Here is a 20,736-nt window from a genome sequence, read left to right on the forward strand (position 1 = left end):
TGCTCAGAGACAGACCTTTCTCTCCCTGCCATTCTCTAAAGTCCTGGTCCTTTAAATACGATATGATCTGATTCAGGTCTTGTTCAGAATTCTCTAGTACACAGCAAATTAATTTATGATCCTCATTAAGAGAGCTTAAAAGCAAAGCCTTTTTCATATCCTCTTCTAAACATTTTCCACATCTTTCCAGTCTAGCAAGAAGGCTTCTAAAATTCTCTAAGTGTTTACCTAGACTGCCCCTTTCATTAGTTTCTTTCAGAGAAAACAACTTTTTGTACAGGAATAAGATGTGGCTCTTTGTTTTCTCATTATAGACTTCTTGCAACTTTTCATACATCTGTCTAACACTGTTGCAGCCTGTGCACAGATTCAGTGCTTGGTCTGATAGAGCAGATATAAGCAGAGCTTTTACTTTAGCATGCTTATGTATCCATGAAGCTGTTGCATCTTCATCCTCAGGCGAGGGCTCTTTCTCAGTCAGGATTCCTTCCAGACCCTCTCCGCCAAGCAGGGCTCTGAATCTTAAATCCCACAGATTGAAGTTATCCTTTTCAAGCCTTGGAACACATCTCTCCAGCAAAGTTACTTCAGTCATATTTTCTATCTCTGTTCTGCTTTTCTTTCTAACTTAAAGTCTCCCTGTAAATTAGAGGCAAGCACCTTTAGCTTCAGCTACAACTTGCATTCAACTTAGTTTTCTGGGCCCGTAACCCTTGTTGTTCTGTGTGTAGTTGTGTTGCTTAATTTTGTTTAAAGCAGCAGCAGAGAGTAATAGCAGATGTTGAAATGCGAGTGTGCCAGCGTGTGCGTGCGTTTGCCTAAGAAAGCAGGCTTTTACCCTGCATCAGCATCACTGAGACTTGAGACTTAGTAAAATAAGAAAAGCTACTTTATTTATAGAAATACATGGTAGATAGAAAAGCATACCTAATTCTAACTAACTAGCTAAGGTGGAGGCGTAACACCCAGGTGCAGGAGTTAGCCCCATGCTAGGAGAGAGAGCAGAGACAAAGGGATGTCTCCTCTCTCCTGGACAGTCAGAGGACAAAGGAATGGAAAGGGCAGAAGGAGGAGGGGCAGGTAAGCTTCCCTAAAGGCATCACAGTCTAGCGGCAGAAGGAAGTCAGTCAGAGCATCACAGGTAAAAGATAAACAAAGCCTATCCATCTGGAGGACCCTAGCTCTATCTTCCTTCTGGAGCTTAAACAAAAGAACAAAACAGGAGTTGCTCTTGCCCCACTTCCAACACGCCCTCCCTGGCTACTTTGCTGCATTTGCAGTGTTTTAACTTTTTGCATCTCAGGGAAAAATGTTTGCTTGGGTGGGTGTCCCTTAGTTGGTGGCAGGGCAGGGTCCAGGAGGTGGTTATGGGAGAGAGATTGTGCTTGCTGGCTGAGTGTGTGTGTGTGGGGTGTACTTGCTTTGACGTGCAAAGATCTGAGTAATGGCCTCTGCCTCCCTCCCTCTGTCCCTCCCTTACCAGCAGAGAGACCACCACTGCTATCTTATGGAAAAAGAATTATTCTACTACTTCTCTCTCTCTCTCTGTTTATTTTTAATGTTGTTTTAGGTGACTTAGGTGTGCAACAGCCAAGGCCAGCACCTTGTAGGCACTCTAGTTTTTGTTAAGTAACTTAAGTGTAATTGTAGTGATTACTTTTGAGTAACGGTAAAGTAATCAATTCCTTTTTGAACAATTGTAATGGTAATTTATTCCTTTTGGGGGCCATGTAACAGTAATTGTAATTTATTCCTTTTTAAAAGTAATCTTCCAAGCTCAGATCAATATCAGGGATAAAAAACTTATTCATTCATTTTTATTTATTTCTATCTCACTTTCTTCAAATCTAACTGAACCAGAATGCAATAAAAAGAACAATCATATATTAATGTATGGATGTTACAAATCAAACTAGAAGAATATGAGAGAGAGAGAGAAGCATTAAAACTAGTACAAAACTACTTAAAGGTAAAGGTGTCCCCGCACTTATAGTGCGAGTCGTTTCTGACTCTTAGGGTGATGTCTTGCGACGTTTATTAGGCAGACCGTATTATGGGGTGGGATTGCCAGTTCCTTCCCCGGCATTTCTTTACCCCCCAACGTATGCCGGGTACTCATTTTACCGACCACGGATGGATGGAAGGCTGAGTGGACCTCGACCCCTTTTACTGCCGCTTACCACTCTGCGCCACAGAGGATCTTACAAAACTACTTAAGTCCCTAGAAAAAGCTCAAATACCAACTGCCTATTCTAAGAGGAATGGAAAAGTAGGAAATTCCATAATGACAGCATCACAGCTCAGAAGGCTCCACCCATAGAATCTGCTAATTCAGGGGGTGGGGAACCTCTGGTGTGTAGGCTCTCCAGGCCTCTCTCTCTCCAGTAGGCCATATCGTGTTTCACAATCCCCTTCAATGCAAAGTCCAGGAGTGTATTTTACCGTGTTATCCACTGTTTGTGTAGGCCAGTGGTCAGAGAGAATTGCAAGTAACAGCATGTTTGTAGCCTATTACATAGAGAAGATAGAACAAAAAGAATTTACTGGATTTTTTTTGTCCTCTCTCACAGGGCTTCTTTCTGGAAAATGGAAATGGACTGCCTTCAAGTCGATCCCAACTTATGGCTACCCTATGAACAGGGTTTTCATGGTAAGCGGTATTCAGAGGGGGTTTACCATTGCCTCCCTCTGAGGCTAGTCCTCCCCAGCTGGCTAGGGCCTGCTCAGCTTGCTACAGCTGCACAAGACAGCCCCTTCCTTGTCCACAACTGCCAGCTGGGGGGCAACTGGGCTCCTTGGGACTATGCAGCTTGCCCACGGCTGCACAGGTGGCAGGGGACGTAACCCCTGAGCCACTCACTGTGGGGATGATCTTTAGCTGGCCCTTGACACCCGGGAGACACGAGTGGGGATTTGAACTCATAGACTCTGGACTCCCAGCCAGGCTCTCCTCCCCACTGTGCTACAAACCTGCAAAAATGTATTTGGATTCCTCCTCTCCATTCACTTCCCTAACATCCCCAGCAATGCCAGTGGAATGATCTTGTGTATGTAATCAATTCCACCACTTAATGTCCTTTAAAAAGCCTATGTCGCCCTCTTTAGCCTTTGGTTTTTTAATTTTTTTAAAAAAATCCTATAATTTTCTTTTCTATTGTCTACATTTGGCCACATTATGTTTTCTTTTAGATTTTGACACCATCTGCTGTTCTGTTTCCTTTTGCCTGCCTTTAGAGTCATGCAATTACCATACTCCCACTCCTCCCCCCTCCTTGTTCCTTTTCACTGCATGCTTAATTTTTGTGAAAGCTGATGTCTCTCTCTTGCTTAAAACCTGCAATTATTAGAAGACACCTAATGAGATCAGCAACGATATTCCATGCTGGGCAGAGAAGAGTTCTTTTCTTTTTTCTTTTCTAATGGAATAAACAAGGTCAGATGACAGCCAAAGCATTGAAAGCAAATCTTCCCATCAGACAACTGGAAGGAAAGGTCAATCTTCTAAAAATGAACATGCAATCAATTATTATGCAGTCGACTCCTTCCAAGGGGTTTAAACATGCTATTTTTATTTGTTCCTTTCAAACTCTAATTGTAAGATCCTGTGTCGATTTTTAAGCTGTAATTACAGGTGATTTCAATGTTGTTGCTTTTCTGATTCCCTGCCCTATATTCAAAGCAAACTCACACCACAGGATGAGGTGCAGAATGCAGTCATCTTTTATCACTAGCTTCTGATTGAAACATACAGCTCTATTTTCAGAAGTTTACCGAGGAAAGGGGGGGTCTGTAGATATCTAGTATGCACAATTGTGCAATGAAATCCAGTGACTCTTCTGATGTTTCTAACAAGGTACTATATGATGACCTGGAAATCTAGAAAGCACATTTATTTCTGGGAAATCCCTTTGGAATGTATTCCTAAAACCATTATGAACTACATATTTTTTGCAATTAGGGTCACACCATACCACATAGTGTCAAATGTGTGGTTCTGACACCTGCCTAATGGGCAGAAAGCAACAGGAGTCATTTTTCCATCACAGCATCTTCAAGTTATGAAAAGCTTCACCTATTGATTTCTGTCTTATATGGCTGTTCAAAGCACAGAGTTTCCAACCATAAAAAGTAGAAATTAGGGCCACACCAAATGTTCATCATCCAACATTTTGGGCATGGAAGGTGGCTTTGGAAGAACAAAGATGTGCATCCCTGACTCCCCTCTCCTTACCTTGATTGCTGCTGTTTATGCTGTTCATTATCTCTCTTGTTGGCAATTTTGGTGCATTTTTTAAAAAAAGTCTCCCTGTCACAATCTGTCCCATACACCCTCGGGATGAACATCACAACACCCTTTGTTCTCTCAGAAGAGACACACGTTGTCATAAGGATGCATGACCAGCATTATAATTTGGTTCTGCCCTATTCCTGGCTCTCTTTTTTTAAGCTAAAATGACTTTCTGGCAAAACTATAATGCAGAGCTTGGAAAAGTTACTTTTTTGAACTACAACTCCCATCAGCCCCAGCCAGCATGGCCACTGGATTGGGCTGATGGGAGTTGTAGTTCAAAAAAGTAACTTTTCCAAGCTCTGCTATAATGATAGGTCCATCCATAATAATCAGACAGGAAACTCACAACACAAGAATTACATAGTCAGTAAGATGACCAGCGCATCCTAGGGGGTGACACCAGTGTTACTGCTTCTTACCTGGATGGGGTGGAGCGATGACAGGTTGGAGCTGCATAGCTACAGCAGTGGGAGTGCTGCATCAGTGCCACCTGTGCAGCTATGCAACCGCAGCCTAGTCCTGCCCCATGCCCATCCAGGAAAGCAGCTGTAATGTCTGTGTTGGGAGGGCAACTTCACCCCACCACACACAGTCACTGGGGATGATGTCACTGACACCATGAAACCAATCAGATATGGTTGCATCACGATACCATAAAAGCCAATTCATAGTGAAGGTAATGTTTCCAGCCCTCATTCTGAATTGACTTCCATGTAGCCAGACTACATGACATCATGAAGCAAATTAAGACCAAGAAAGTATTATTTTTACTCTGAGAGGCTATGTGAAGGAAATCACATTTAAAAAAATTAACCCCTCTTTTTAGCTTCATCCCAAATGAATTACCCAAAGGTGATTTTCAAAGGAGGTTAAAATGTTTTCAGAAAGCATCCCCTCCCCCATTCCATTCAGCCCTAATGGAAAGCTTATCTCTAAATAACGTATGGATATCTAGATTGTGGCATTGCTTGAAATTTTCTTTTAAAAAGGAAATATTCCTTGTTAAGGTCATGTTGACACGTAACAGCAGTTTGGTTCCCCCCCCCTAAAAGCGTGAAACTGTTAAACTGTTTCAAACACTTTGGTTGCTGAGAGCTACATCTTCAATTATCCTCTGATTTGTTTAAACTTTCAAGGGGTGAAGCACAGGTTGAAATGAAATAAGTTGAAAGACCATCAACAACTTCTGGCAGATCAGACTTATCTCTATTGAAATAAGCAATCATGTAAACATTAGCAGGGCTTTTATCTATGATGGGTGGAATTCACAGTTTCATAAAGAAGCAGGAATGGCAGAATATATAACTCGGGGTTCCTGTTACTGAATTCTATCCAAGTTCAAATCAAGTTCAAAATATAGGGGTCATCAAAACAGAAAAGTGACTTACCACAGGTTGTCTTACCCAAATTGGTATTGTTCTTGAGTGTGTGCCAGATATTTGGCAGTATCCTGTTTTTGGTACCAAGCTATGGAATCTTCTGTATTCCTGTGATAGTTTCATTCCCCTGATATGTTAGCCCTTCACATATACCAAAGACCCTATAAAAATGCATTGGTAAGAAATAGTAACAGTTTGTGATTTTGTAGCCCTAAGACTACAAAATAATGCATTGTGACGGTGTGAAATTGCAATCACCTAAAACCAAGCCAGAGCTTATCACTGAAGGAAGCAACTGATGATACCAGAACTTCAGCAGCATGCTTTGGAGCACCCATGTGGATATGCTGAGTTAGGAATATTTATTTATTTATTTATTTATTGCACTTGTATACCGCCCCATAGCCGAAGCTCTCTGGGCGGTTTACAGCAATCAAAAACATTAAAACAAATATACAATTTAAAACACATATTTTAAAAACAATTTAAAACACAATTTTAAAATTTAAAACAATTTAAAAACAATTTAAAACACATGCTAAAATGCCTGGGAGAAAAGGAAAGTCTTGACCTGGCACTGAAAAGATAACAGTGTTGGTGCCAAGCGCACCTCGTCAGGGAAATTATTCCATAATTTGGGGGCCACCACTGAGAAGGCCCTCTCCCTTGTTGCCACCCTCCAAGCTTCCCTTGGAGTAGGCACTCAGAGGAGGGCCTTTGCTCTTGAACGTAGTGTATGGGTGGGTTCGTATCGGGAGAGGCGTTCCATCAGGTATTGTGGTCCCAAGCCGTGTAAGGCTTTATAGGTCAAAACCAGCACCTTGAATTGAGCTTGGAAACATACAGGCAGCCAATGCAAGCGGGCCAGAATCGGTTTCATATGTTCGGACTGTCTGGTCCCTGTTACCAATCTGGCCGCTGCATTTTGCACAAGGTGTAGTTTCCGAACCGTCTTCAAAGGCAGCCCCACGTAGAGTGCATTGCAGTAATCTCATTTGGAGGTTACCAGAGCGTGGACAACTGAAGCCAGGTTATCCCTGTCCAGATAGGGACGTAGAATAAAAAGAAACAAAACTCTTTTGAGCCATAAGGGATGTTTCCATGCACGACTTGCCTGTGTTAGTAAGGAACATCCCATTGCTTTTAAAAAGAACAATAAAAACAAGAAGACAAACCTACTGGGTCCAGATAGTGATTGGTGTCAACATTTGCAGTGGTTGAGAATGATTAAGTAAAAAGCTACATGGCACAAAAGTAAGACTAACTGTAGCTTTGACTGAATAGAACCTATCAGAGTGATTATGCACAACAAGAGTTTGAGCTTAAGGTTATTATAATCACACACCTGGGAGGCAAGCATTTAAAGAGCAAGTGACTCACCAGTAGCCATAGCAAAATGACAATTGATGCCCTGAAGAGAATAATTGCACCTTTAAAAAAAATAAAACAAAGCAATATAATGTCCCAGAAACTCACAGGAGGACTATTATGAGCGCATGGTGTGTGTGGCATGATTTCTAGGTTAACCACAGAATATCTTGAATGAATAGTATACATTCACAACATTTGAAAAGAAAATAGTCAGTCAAAGAGCTTGGTTAAATTTATTCCCCCCGCCCACCCCAGATCTCAGGCTATCATTTCTCATAATTTATCAGTCATGTTTGTATGCTGCCCTTTTAATCTCCATTAAAAGGACAACTTGCAAATGTGACTAATACATCTTGAGAATTAAGACAGGGGGAAAGTCTTTCCCCCTCCCACTATCTGAATGAAGTGGGTGGTAACGGGAGACAGAGCCTTCTCTGTGGTGGTGCTTTATCTTTAGAAATTACAACCTGCCTAAAGAAGGGCCCTGGCACCAATTTTATTATATTTTCAGTACCAAATGAAGACATTTGTTTTTAAACAAGGCTTTTTAGTTTTAGTTATTATGTATTGTTACCTATTTTGTGTTAATGTTCTGATTTAACTTCCAGCCACCTTGAGAACCCTTCAGGTACACATCAGGATATAAATATATTGGGTGGTATTCAATGCTAGTCCTACCCAGAGTAGACCCACTGAAGTTAACAGACATGGCTAACTTACGGCCATTACTTTCAGTCAGTCTACTCTGAGTAGGACAACCCACTGACTGAATAAAAGCAGGGATGTGACATTTGATTTTCACAGCAATCCTCTGAAGTAGGTTAGGTGGAGTGTTAGTGTCTTGCACAAGGCCACCCAGTGAGTTTCATGGCAAAGCAGGAGTTGAAGGTCACATTATCCCTTCTAAGGCCAACGCAGCAACTACACCATGTAGCAGGCATGGAAACCCTCTGGCTTGCAGGTCTAATTAGGCCCATCAGGCCTCCCCATTTGGAAGCATGACTAATTGTCTTATCTTTCACCTGATGTCACATATAGTACAGTTGCTGGCTAGGAGGCAAATACCAACCTTTAGCCTCCCCAGACCTTCTTTACTGCACCTGCTCCCATTCCTGCACCGGGAGAACTGCAGTCTGTTAAAGAGCCAGAAGGTTGAGCCAGCCAGCCCTGCTTGGAGAACAACTGTAAGAACTTTGCCATTGCTGTAGGCACTTCCAGGGAGAAGACTATTGAGTGGACAATTGTTTGTAGATGGCAGCTCTGTTTGTGGTGAGAACACAGATGCCTCTTGTGAATGCATAAGATGTGATTTGTGGATTTATTTTATTGCATTTTTTGGATGTTCATTTACTGTAATTGTATTATCTTGTATTCTGTATTATTCTGTTCACTGCTTTGGGGACTTTGGCAATGAATGTTGAATAAATATATGACATCAGATGTGGGCAGGTAAAAAGGCAGTTGAGCTGGGCCAAAAGGCACTTCTGCAGTGCCACTGCAGCTTATTGTCGGGACTTTAGAGCATGGCACAGAGCTCTTGGAAATCCCCTTGCAAAGAATCCTGCACCACCCTTTGATGTCCCCCAAATCAGCTGCCTATCAAGGTTTCAAAGCACTGAGACATCTGAGGTCATTGAGATGTCAAGTGATTGATAGGTGGGGCATGGCAGTATGGAGAGCCCTTCTCTTTGACTGCCACTCAAGGCAGGGCCGGATTATCCATTAGGCTTAGTAGGCTGAAGCCTAGGGGCCCAGAGCTCTTGGGGGCCCGTGATCTGCGGAAGCAGGACAGGAGCCACGGATCGCGGGACAAGACCTTCCAAACCACCCACCATCCCCCCACTTCACTTACCTTTTTCTCCACTGTTTTTTGCGGTTTGCCATGAATCAAGATGGCGACCGAGGTTTCCCTAAGGGGCTGAAGCCTCTGCAGCCATTTTGGTTGATGGCACACATGCGTGCTACACACGTGCATTGCTGCCATCAACCAAGATGGCGGCAGAGGCTTCAGCCCCTTAGGGAAACCTCAGCCACCATCTTGATTGATGGCAAACCTGTGTGCACAGTGCATGCAGCCGCAAAAAAAGCAGAAAGGTAGGCGAAGCGGGGGAGATGGGATGGGATGGGATGGTGGGTGGCTCAGAATCGGCCTAGGGACTCTCCTCAGCTTAATGCAGCCCTGACTCAAGGGGCCTCTTACCACCTCCTGCCCAAGCCTTCTATCAACATCCTGCTGGGAGGATGCGCAGGATATAAATCAAATACCAAACAAACAAAAGGGAAATGTTTCCAGCAATCCTTTATAGCAGGCCAGTTTCTTAACTCCCTTACCCCCTTTGTGTCAAACTTGGCAAGAGGGCAGGGCTGGGACCCATGGAGAACCTTTGGCAAGATTTAGACAAAGAGAAGTAGTTTACAGATGCTAGAGAAGGGTCTGGTCCTAAAGTCAGTAGTTCTGTTAATGTTTCTGCTGAGGAAGGCCTGAACAGCCACCCTTCTCCTACAACAGAAAGTGAGGAATGTAGTCTTACACACACCCCGCCAGCACCTAGCCCAGACTTGTAGGCAGAGCAACCAGGCCTTAATGAATTGGCTGGACAGTTTCAGAAAGCTAAGGAAGGGGATTCTCTCACAGAACTGTGAGAGTTCCTCCAGGGTAATGCAGGCGAGAGTAAAGACAGTTACAACTTAATAAATTAATCTTTTTTCCTAGGAGAAGTCCCCACCTTGCTCCAAAGACTGGAAAATACTAGATTTAGCTCGTGCATATTAGAATGCCAATCCTGCTTTCTTTTATTTGGAGTGTCTTGTGGTGACAGTGGTATTGCAACACATTTCCGTTGCTTCCGTAGCCTAGTTTATTTATTTATTTATATTTATTTTATTTATTAAATTTATATTCCACCCTTCTTCCCAGAAGGAGCCAAGGGTTGCCTGATGGCATTTTGTATCCTGATTTGTGTCTAGTATGTTTTGCTGCTGCATTCCTGTGCTGACCACTGGAATAAAGCTTTATATGAAACCCGGTCTTTGTGTCCTGAGTCTGCTTCTCTGGACAGAAGTGATGTCACATACCCCACTGACGGAAGACACAAGATTCTAGCAAGATGGGGGCTCTCTCAGTATCAAGCAGGTACATATTTGCCAGTGAGCAGCACAGGCCACAGTTGACCATTCATCAGTAACATGTTGCTGATTAGCGATAGGACCCACCTCTTGGTGCCAGTTGAATTGCATTCCATCAAACTGGCAGTGGTTCCATTCCATGTTAATTTGTTTTCCACCATCTTCTGAGTTTATTATTTTGGTAAAGTCAGTTTCACATTAGCAAAGCAAAGATGCAGGCTGATCAGTTTCATGTTAGCAAAGCAAAGAGCAGGCTGGACAGCAAGTTGAAGGGCCAGGAAAAGAAAATCAAAATAGCAGGAGCTGTGCAGGTGGGCAGTGAGGGAGAGAGTTGATTGTGTGTAATTCACACTTGCTAATGCCTCCAGCTCTGGTTGGGCTTCAACAGATTGTCCCATCCAGACTAGCCAGCCTCTCCCCCCCTCTGCCCCATATATGAAACTTGGAAATGTATTGCTGCAATCTGTCTGTTTCTTACACACTTCTATGTGCGCACATGGATTACCTTGGGAAAATAAAGCTGGGGAAGCTTCCCCCCCTGTGCTCCTATAGAAAAAGAATGCAAGAGGACCTCTGGAGGAGTCCAAAGTCTGTTTTACATTAGGAAAGCAAAGAGTGGGCAGTTTCACATTAACAAAAATCCGGTATGAGGAAAAGCTGCGGAAGCTCACAGCATTCAAGATGGTGCACAAAGTTAGCTAAAGTATCAGAAAGTCCAGGGCCAAGTTCAGTTTTAGCTAAATACTTACCCAGTCCTGGTGCTGACAGAGCTACCCATTGCCTTGGCTACCATCTTAGGTCTCCTAAGAAGGATGTGGGAGCCCTGGACAGTCACACCATTAGGCAGAACTAGGCAGCTGCCTCAGGTGGCCAATGCTGGGGACAGGGAATGGCAACAAGGTACTGGAACAGTTGACTTCAACCTTTTCTGACCTGGGACCCTCCCTTAACACAAACATGCATTTGGAGACCCATTTCTTAATTTTTTACCATATATTTGTATGTTGTTAATGCTGCTGTTGAAACCCACCTTAGATCAGGTCTTGGCCTGGTACTGGGTCCTGATCTACTAGTTGAAGATGAACAAACTGGAGAACAGATTGGTGTATACCACACCTGTCTTAAACTAGCCTGTTGCCTGCCAGTGTGGTGGAGGATACTGTCCCATTGACAGTATTGAAATAAGGTTAAACTGTTGAGCTCATTTATTTAGGGTGCAGTCTTGCCCTTCACCTCAGGCGAATGCTACCATCCATCTAGCTCAGCATTGTCTACACTGATTGATTTATTAAATTTATATCCCACCCTTCCTCCCAGAAGGAGCCCAGGGTAGCAAATAAAAACACTAAAAGTACTCTAAAGCATACTAAAACAAAACAGCATATGAACACCAACCCTAAATCTGTGTCTAACACTAATCAGAACTTCAGAACTCATTGGTCTTTTGTAAAGCAGATAGCAGAAGTTATTAAAATGTGGTAATCTTTGTCCTTATATTAGCACAATTGACAATTACTTTTGGATTAGAAATAGAATCAACAGAAATCAAATTGGGTAATATAATACCTACTAATTAAAAGTCATCTTTTCTTTGTTCTACAGTATATAAAACCTTCAGAGTTTTTCAGATCTGTCATTTGTTGAATGTACACAGTCATCATCAGTATGCTGTGTCCTTATCTGTTACCGTGTGTCCTCGATCACAGGCTACATACAAACACACATATATACATGTGAATATGACTGACATGTATAATGAGATCTTTAATTCAGAGTCATGGGGTGCCACAGGGCAAGTTACATATATTAGTGGGAATTAGCAATTAGGCAACAAGCCAAAGGCTTGAATCAAAGAGTGCTTATTACAATATGTATTTATTGTTTTATTTTATTTCAGCTATTTATATATCACTTAATCACCAAGGTTTCTAAGCAGTATTACAAAATGAACATTGGTTAATATGTAGGAACTTATAAAAGACTTTATATTCCAGTAGCATATAGAATGGACCAACAACCTTGGAGCTGGTAAATTCTGGGAAGTGGTAAATATAGGAGGATCCTAATACCAAACACAGCAAAGGGAAAGTGAAGATGCTGGGCAGGCATGCATGGAAAGAAATTAAGCTGGAGGAATGGGGTGAGTTAGACAGTAAACAGAGTACAAAAGAAAGAATCAGAATGCATTCTTTATCCCTCTCTCATAAAACTAGGATGAAGCTGAATGGTGTAGGATTCAGGACAGACAAAAGACAGTTCTTGTTCACACAGCACATTGTTATACTATAGAATGAGCTCCCACAAGATGCAATGATGGCCACCAGTTTGGATGGCTTTAAAACAAAATTAGAAAAATTAGTCAAGTGTTGTTTTGCAAATTAGGTAGGTCCACCTTTAAATGTGAACTGAATCAAATTGAAAGGCTGAAAGGTAGTTGGCTTTACTGTTTAAAAGATCATGGCTGTGAATGAAGAGACTTGCATCCATTCAAAGCTGGTCTTATTCAAAGCCATGGTCCTTCGTGAGATCCATCCTCAAGTACTATAAGGAAAAATATGATACATTTAATGACTACTAGGGATGGAAGGATCTGTCAGTTTTGGTTCTCTCCATTTTTTGTTTTTCCAAACTTAAATTCAGTTCCAAATTTCTACAACAATTTGCAAAAAAATTTTGTAAAATAAAATCTCATGAAAATTCTTTAGCATTTTAGTGTGAATTTCTCCTAATAAACACATTTCTGTATGTAGTTTTGACAAATGTACACATTTTTGCAACCTATTTCTCCAAATATAATACATTTTTATGTTATTTCCACAAATATGTTTGTTTTTATCAGCGCTTGGAAGTAACTAGTTACAAGTAACGAATTACTTGTAATTCATTACTTTTTTGAGTAACAAGTGGGTTATTCCTTTACATTTTGATTGTAATAGAACTAGGAGTATTTTTACTACTTTTGTGGAGTAATTGTAACATTTCCAGAATTACTTTGGGGCATTACTTGGGGGGGGAGCAGGGGAAGTCTTCTGCTCCTCTGATTTGTGGATTAAAATCATGTGCCTCAAGCTGGGCTTCTGTGCAGTGTCGCTCTTTCCTCATGCTCTGTGGATGGGTAGGAGGCGACGAGGGAGGAGACAGAGAGTGAGACGAGGTGGAGTGGAGAAAACAATTATTTTAAAAAATGGATAGTGGTGGTGAAGAATGGAGTGGAGGGAAAAAGGATCCGGAGGTCAAGAATATAGATAAAGGAGGAGAAGGAGGCAGCAGCAGAAGAGATAAAGAACTGTGGAGGTGAAAGATGACAACGTGTGTGTGTGTGTGTGTGTGTGTGTGTGTGTGTGTGTGAGAGAGAGAGAGAGAGAGAGAGAGAGAGAGAGAGAGAGTGAGAGTGTGTGTGTGAGAGTGTGTGTGTGTGTGTGAGAGTGTGTGTGTGTGTGTGTGAGTGTGTGTGTGTGTGTGTGAGTGTGTGTGAGTGTGTGTGAGTGAGTGAGTGAGTGAGAGAGAGAGAATCCTGTTTTTGCCCTTGGCACACAAAGTGGCCTCCACCACCCTCTCTGGCTACTGTGCTGCATTTGCAGTATTTTAACCTTTTTGCATCTCAGGGGAAAATGTTTGCTTGAGTGAGTGTCCCTTAGTTGGTGGCAGGGCAGGGTCCAGGAGGTGTTTTAAGTGTGAGAGATTATTTTTATTTTATTTTATTTTATTTTATTACATTTCTAGACCGCCCTATAGCAGAAAGCTCTCAGGGCGGTGTACAACAAATAAAATCACAATTAAAATATGAGCAAGTGTGGAAAAAAAAAATATATAGTACAATTATAAAACATTAATAAAATTGCCATTGAGATTTAAATTAAGATCATATTAAGTTTAAAATGTTAAATTAAAATATTTAAAAATTTACAAAATTTAAAAAGCCTGGGCGAAAAGGTAAGTTTTTACCTGGCGCCGAAAAGATAACAGAGAAGGCGCCAGGCGTATCTCGTCTGGGAGGGCATTCCATAGTTTGGGGGCCACCACCGAGAAGGCCCTAGATCTAGTTGTTGATCTCCGGGCCTCTTTATGGGTTGGGACCCGGAGAAGGGCCTTCGACGTCGAGCGTAGTGAACGGGTAGGTACATAGCGAGAGAGGCGCTCCATCAGGTATTGCGGTCCGATGCCGTTTAGGGCTTTATAGGTAAGAACCAACACTTTGAATCTGGCCCGGAAACATATCGGTAGCCAGTGCAGCTGCGCCAGGACAGGTGTTATATGGTCAAATTTCTTTGTCCCAGTGAGAACTCTGCTTGCTGGCTGGCTGAGTGGGGGGGTTGCACTTGGTTTGACATGCAAAGATCTGAGTAGTGGCCTCAGCCTCCCTCCCCACCACCCTTACCAGCGGAGAGACCGCCGTTGCTATCTTATGAATAAAAATATTTATTCTACTACCTCTGTATGTGTTTGTTTATTTTTAATGTTGTTTTAGGCTACTTAAATGTGCAGCAGCCAAGACCAGCACCTTGTAGGCGGTTTTTTTTAAAAGTAACTGAAATGTAATTGTAGTGATTACTTTGGAGGAAAAGCAAAGTAATCAGTTACTTTCAGAGCAATTGTAATTGTAACGGTAATTACTACTTTGTTAGGCCATGTAACTGTAACTGTAATTTATTACTTTTTAAAAGTAATCTTCCAAGCTCTGGGTTTTTTTGCACACTTTCCCCTAATACATGCCTTTTTAAAACATGGCTTGGAGAACTACATTGCAGAATTCAGGTAAGTTTGGGTTTTGAAGGATGTCTGTGTTTTGGAAAGAGTGAAGTGGGTAGTTTTGGCTTTAAATGTGAATGGAATTTCTCCCCCATCCCTAATGACTTGACCGCACATGCTCATGGTTGCAACTCTATTTACCTAACTTGATTGGATACATCCTTTTCCCTCTCCTGTTTGGGGTAAGTTCAAAGTTTAAAAGATTTGGAGCTCACCAGCAAAGAGACGTATTAAACATGACTCTGTAGAGTAAAATCAAGACTTAAAGTCCCTGCAGATTTGCCATTGCTTTTATTAGAGGTTGAATTTCATCCAGATGAGAGTGTGATCTGCTTTGAAAGCCAGAAGATGTAATCTTTAGCACTGAATAGAAATTAGATATAATACAGAAAAGAAAAATATCACCCCAAAGGCAGAAGCTGAAGAATACTTGCAATAGCAGCTTTAATTAGGAAGGAATGGGATCCGTCATAACTAAGTACATTACATGTAAATGCAAATGCAACCCTCCCTGCAGAATTAATTTGCAAAAGCTTAAGTAGGCTTTAATTATGGCATCTATATGAATATTCACCAGGAAATCCTTTGTCAGTGTTGAAATTTACATAAGGGATGGCAGGTTCAGTGACAGTAACTTTTTTTCCAGGAAGATACAAAAGGATGAAATGAAAAGGAGAGCTGTTCCCTCTATCAAATGACAGACTAAGAATGAATGTTCAGTTGAGTAAAATATACTGAAAATGAACTCAAAATGATTTGAAGTCTGCAAATTAAAAATTTAAAGATTCAAATCAGATATCAGAGCCAAGCTGGAATTTGGACCTTCACTCCCCAAATTCAGAATCAGTACTCTAGTCACAGGCTGTCTACAGCAATGTTTTCCAACCCTGAGTCACGAATGATGGGGTGTAGTCCAAGAACTCTAGTGAGTCAGTGCCTCTTAAATTACATGGATTTAGGAGTTCTGCAGCCACAACCCGACATCATATTCGACATGCTTAAGGCTGCAGTCCTACGAACATGCACCTGGAAATAAACTTAATTAATCATTACTGGGGACTTAATTCTGTGTAAATGTGCATAGGATCAGATTGTACATTTCATTGATTGCTAAGGGATTTCAGTGTGGTTAACAATCCACTTGATTGTTGCTTCTGTGTGTTGGATCAAGATGCAACATTGCTGCTCAGAAAAATCAGTGGATGAGACACCTCTTCTGACATATGGCAACCACTCACCCAGGGAGCATAGGAATGCTCCCTTTATCTATCAGCATTGAGTTAGCATGAGTGTGGATGAAGTGGGAATTTCTTTGTTCAAAGGCCTTTTCTATCCCCCAATGCTGCTGTTTTGTTCTTTTATCATATTTCATTAGGAAACATCTCCTGAGTGTCTGTCACTTGTCAATGGGACTTATATTTTGTGACAAGCAGAATGGTTAATACATTTTAATCCTGTTTTCCTCTCCAGCATCGTTTCTGTCTGCTAACAAAGTGCTAAACATAAATAAGCATTTGTTTACTGCCAGAAAATTAATTTTGATTTCCTTTCTGTATTGCTCTCTGTCATTACAGCTTGCCTGCCAAAAAATATGAATAAATGAAAAGAAAATCAGATGGTTTTGAACTGGAGAGAAAATGCAGAATGGTGTGTGAGTATGAGTACAGGGTGGGCATTAATCTCTCCTTCCCATAAATTCAAATTCCATTCAAGATGCCCATAAATCTTGTTATTTTGCCTAGGCTTGTTTCTTACCTTACTGTATTATGCTTAGCATTGCAGTCTTGGATTTTTAAAGAATTTGGAATATTCTATGGACAGTTTAGATCAGTGTCCTTCAACCCTGCTTCCCCCAAGTGTTGTTGGACTACAATTCCTATCATGCCTAACCATTGGCTAAGCTGGCTAGGGGATGATGGGACTTTTAGTCCAACAACATCTGGAGACCTCACGTTGGAGAACAGTGGTGTAGATGCTGCTAAGTAGGAAGTTGGTGATTCAGCTGCTTGTTCAGACTGAGCAACTGACTGAAAACCTGGGCAGGGATGGGAAAAGTGTCATGATGCATGGACACCTTGAGAGAGATACTGGACGCATTAATTGGAAGCACTGGGTGAGAGATATGGAAAAATAAACAAGCAGCAACAGCAAACAGCAGGAGCATCAGGGTACAGTGGCCCAGGCAGGACAGCAGTCAGTTGTGGCCCCCATGCAGTGAGATGGACCTTGACAGGTGCCCTGCAATGCCAATCTTTGACACCATCCCTGATCTAAATGATGTGACAAGCAGAGGAAGGAGGAGACATCAGTTCCCTGTGATGTGTCTCTGATGTGAGTATAACCATTTCCCATCAGCCACTGCCCTGCTGCTCTGGATAAAACCCTCTTCAATCTACATAGCATCAGAAAATTTTGTATGCCAACCTCTTTGCTTCTAGTGTTGAAACACTGTGAAATATTTGGTGAAAGCCAGCTGTTTAGTGTTCTGCCCACCCTAATTGAAACCTTCAGAAAGTTGTTGTTTTGTTTGTTTACCATGGTGAAATGAGAAAACAAAGGAAGTGTGAAAAGATGCTGTCTTCTCCCATAGCTGCGAAAGAAATGGTTCCCAGGGTGCCAGCTACCAATTAGTCATTTTGTTACTAAGTTTATTGAGCTCAGACAGGTGATGGAAGGTGCATAGGGGAAAAGTAGAGCAGGGGTAGGGGTAGGGGAGAAATTTCACCTAATTTGCACTTTCTGAAACAATATGCAAACTGGAACACAGCCACCCTTCAAAATTTGCACTTTTCTGAATTTTGCAATGTAGTTCTCCAGCAAAGTAATGTGTAGAAAAATGCATATATTAGTGAAGATAACATACCAAAATGCCTTATAATAGGGAAAACTGCTTTGGAAAAAATGTGTATATTGGGAAAAATAGCTTTGCAAACACATAGTATGAAAAATTGGATATAAAATGCTGATGATTCACTTACACTTTTTTTCACAAACTGACGTGGAAATGGGGATAAATGAATTTAAGATTGGGGAAAAATGAGAAATGGCCAGAAACTGAAATTGAGTCACCCACCCCTAACTAGGAGGCAGAAAGGCGAGGACAACTGAGTCAAGCCTCATATCAGTGCTTGGGGAAAGGTTTGCTCATGTCAGCCCAACATTCTTGATAGGAATCTTTGTCTGGAATAATGGGGTAATGATTCACAGAATGCATCATATTACTCACTTTTTTTTTAAAGCATGCTTAATCTGACCACTAATTCTGATGAAAATGTAGCCATAGCTCCCCCTCTCCAATATGAAGTCCGGATTGGGGCTTCACACCAGTTATCAGTAGAGCCAAGCCAATATTTGCAGTGGCTCACGGGATAAGATACAAAATGAAACTGGGGAGAGATAAAGTACCAGGAATTTTGCAGGCTGTGGGTGTGTGCTTCCCTGCAGCTGATGAGGTGCTCTGTTATAGTGTCCTGTTCCTCTTCCTAGCACAGAAAGAGCACCTTGCATCATCTATCTTCAGTACTAAGCTGGGTGGCCCCAGGACCACAACACATGGGGAGTCAAGGGCTAATACTTCCCTCCCTGGCCATTATCTCAGTCCAAATCAGCCCCTCCCCCTGTATGGCAATTAACCTGAGAGGAAGAAATACCTAGGAACGAATTATTCCTTTTTTGAAATGTGATTGCCATGCTGGTGTGTGTGTGTGTGTGTGTGTGGTGTGTGTGGTGTGTGGTGTGTGTGGTGTGTGTGGTGTGTGTGTGTGTGTGTGTGTGTGTGTGGTGTGTGTGTGTGGTGTGTGTGTGGTGTGTGTGTGGTGTGTGTGTGGTGTGTGTGTGGTGTGTGTGTGTGGTGTGTGTGTGGTGTGTGTGTGGTGTGTGTGTGGTGTGTGTGGTGTGTGTGGTGTGTGTGTGTGTGTGTGTGTGTGTGGATTTGGATCATAAAACCTCCCCCTGCATTTTGCTCCCAGTTCAACCCTGCCCCTCCCTCACCATGCAGAAATTACATTTAGAAAAAAGGACACTGATACCATTGGAAACTTTTTCTGAAGCATAATTGCTAGTAGATTTGGTTTAGGATATTAGCTGGAGAGGGAAAGATTAACCTTGCCCTCCCAACATGCTGCTGTCCGAATCCAAATTAAGGCCTTCAACTTAGCATTAATTTTTTAAAACTATAAGGGAAGTGAGGAATGTAGCGGATTCCACTTCCTATGTCAGGAAGAGGTACTGAGAAGGGTGGAGTCATGGGCATCAAGACCAGAGAGACAGGAGACTTCTGGGAAGGGTGACTTCGCTTGTGCCTGCTTTTGGGACGGGCTCCCGCCTCAAAAGAAGCTTATTCAGATATAAATCAGTCAGAACATTTTTTTTTTTTGGCTGATGAAATTTCTCCCGGGCAGGGAGAAACGTAGAGATCAACCTCAAAAGCCTGTTTTTGTTGGGAGGACTGGATTTCATTAATTTATGAGATAAGGTCCAGCCAACAATGCCGGACGGACTTCCTAACAAGCTCTATCTGCTTAAGCGATACGTTTATCTTTTCTTTAAAGAGAGAACGGACTAACAGGCAAGCACCCTTCTTTCTATTTTTTTTTTACTTGGTTTAAATTGTTGCAGCAAAAGGAGATTTGTCAGATTGATCGGCTTTGGACAACTTCTGGGTGAGATATAGCTCTTCTCTGTTATTCACGAAATTAACAGCTTATCTCTGTTTCTGTCGCAAAAAGCTGTCCTGGAAGTGTATTCTAAAGATAATAAACAGAAGAGGGATTTCTATTCCTGATTTCTATTCCGAGGAATATTATATTGTCTGGGATTATTCTCTTTTTGGTCTATTTTATTTTGACGAATCTGCTTCTTCACGACGCCACTAACTGTTTTGATGCTGGGAACTAAATTTGTTTTGCATTCTTGAACATAGAGAGATAAGGCAGGTTGCTCTGTTTATACTGTGATGTCATCAAGCCTGGAATATTAACCCAATTGTTGCTGAAATAAGAAGTGGTTCTTCTTTATTTTTGTTTTGCTTGGTTTTCGTGGTTTTAAAAATGGCAATCAAGAAAGTGGCTGAGAATCTGGAAGTAATTATGTTTCAGAAAATAATGGATGAGATTGAGATAACGAAACAAACCCTGCGACAGGGTAGTAAGGAGCTGAAAATTGAACTGAGCAAAATGACGCAGGAGCTTAAAGAAATAGGGGATCCTGTGAGAGAGGAGAATGAGATCAGAGATGAGAAAAGAAAAAATAAAGGGAAGATACAAGCCCTGGAGATTGGAACAAATGTGGAATTGGAAAAAGATCTGGAGTTTATGGATTTTAGAAATAAAATCTACTGTTTGGAATTTAACGTTATCTCTGAAGAAATTAATGAAGATATTAGAGATAAAGTTATCGATGGCTTGGATAATCTTCTGGACTGGAATGATGTGATGGAGCTTGATATAGAGAAAATCTATGGAATTAACTGCAGCCATGTGACAATGGAAAAACTCTTAAGAGATGAGCCAGTGCATTTTGTAAAAAAGAAGAACACAGATATGACTTTACAACAGTATTTCAGCAACTTATTCAGAATGGATGGCAAGAAAATATTTGGGATAGAGGAAATTCCCATCAGACTCTTATTATATGACTATGGCTACAACAGTAAGATTATTATGGAATACTGATAATGGAAGATTGGACACTGAAATTGCTGGACTTAACAGGACTATTGAAGATGGAAGATGGAACTAATAGGGATAATGGAATAATGGCTATTGAAATTATTGGACCTAACAGATTCTGATGAGATGGATTAATCGAAATGTTTATTTG

General features: G+C 41.6%; 1 long non-coding RNA gene across 2 annotated transcripts in view; it reads left to right on the forward strand.

The window, feature by feature from the left end:
* Nucleotides 1-2,481: 2,481 nt before the first annotated feature.
* LOC133388405 (uncharacterized) overlaps nucleotides 2,482-20,736 on the forward strand; it is a 29,492-nt gene continuing 11,237 nt past the window's right edge. Inside the window, exons 1-2 of one of the 2 annotated variants that reach the window (XR_009763790.1) lie at nucleotides 2,482-2,650; nucleotides 16,491-16,563. This is a non-coding gene — a long non-coding RNA (uncharacterized LOC133388405). Of the gene's footprint in view, nucleotides 2,651-15,031; nucleotides 15,099-16,490; nucleotides 16,564-20,736 lie in introns of those variants that run through there. The other variant, XR_009763791.1, reaches the window with a different exon arrangement.

Source organism: Rhineura floridana, chromosome 7, assembly GCF_030035675.1.
Source record: "Rhineura floridana isolate rRhiFlo1 chromosome 7, rRhiFlo1.hap2, whole genome shotgun sequence".
Classification (NCBI taxonomy): domain Eukaryota; kingdom Metazoa; phylum Chordata; class Lepidosauria; order Squamata; family Rhineuridae; genus Rhineura; species Rhineura floridana.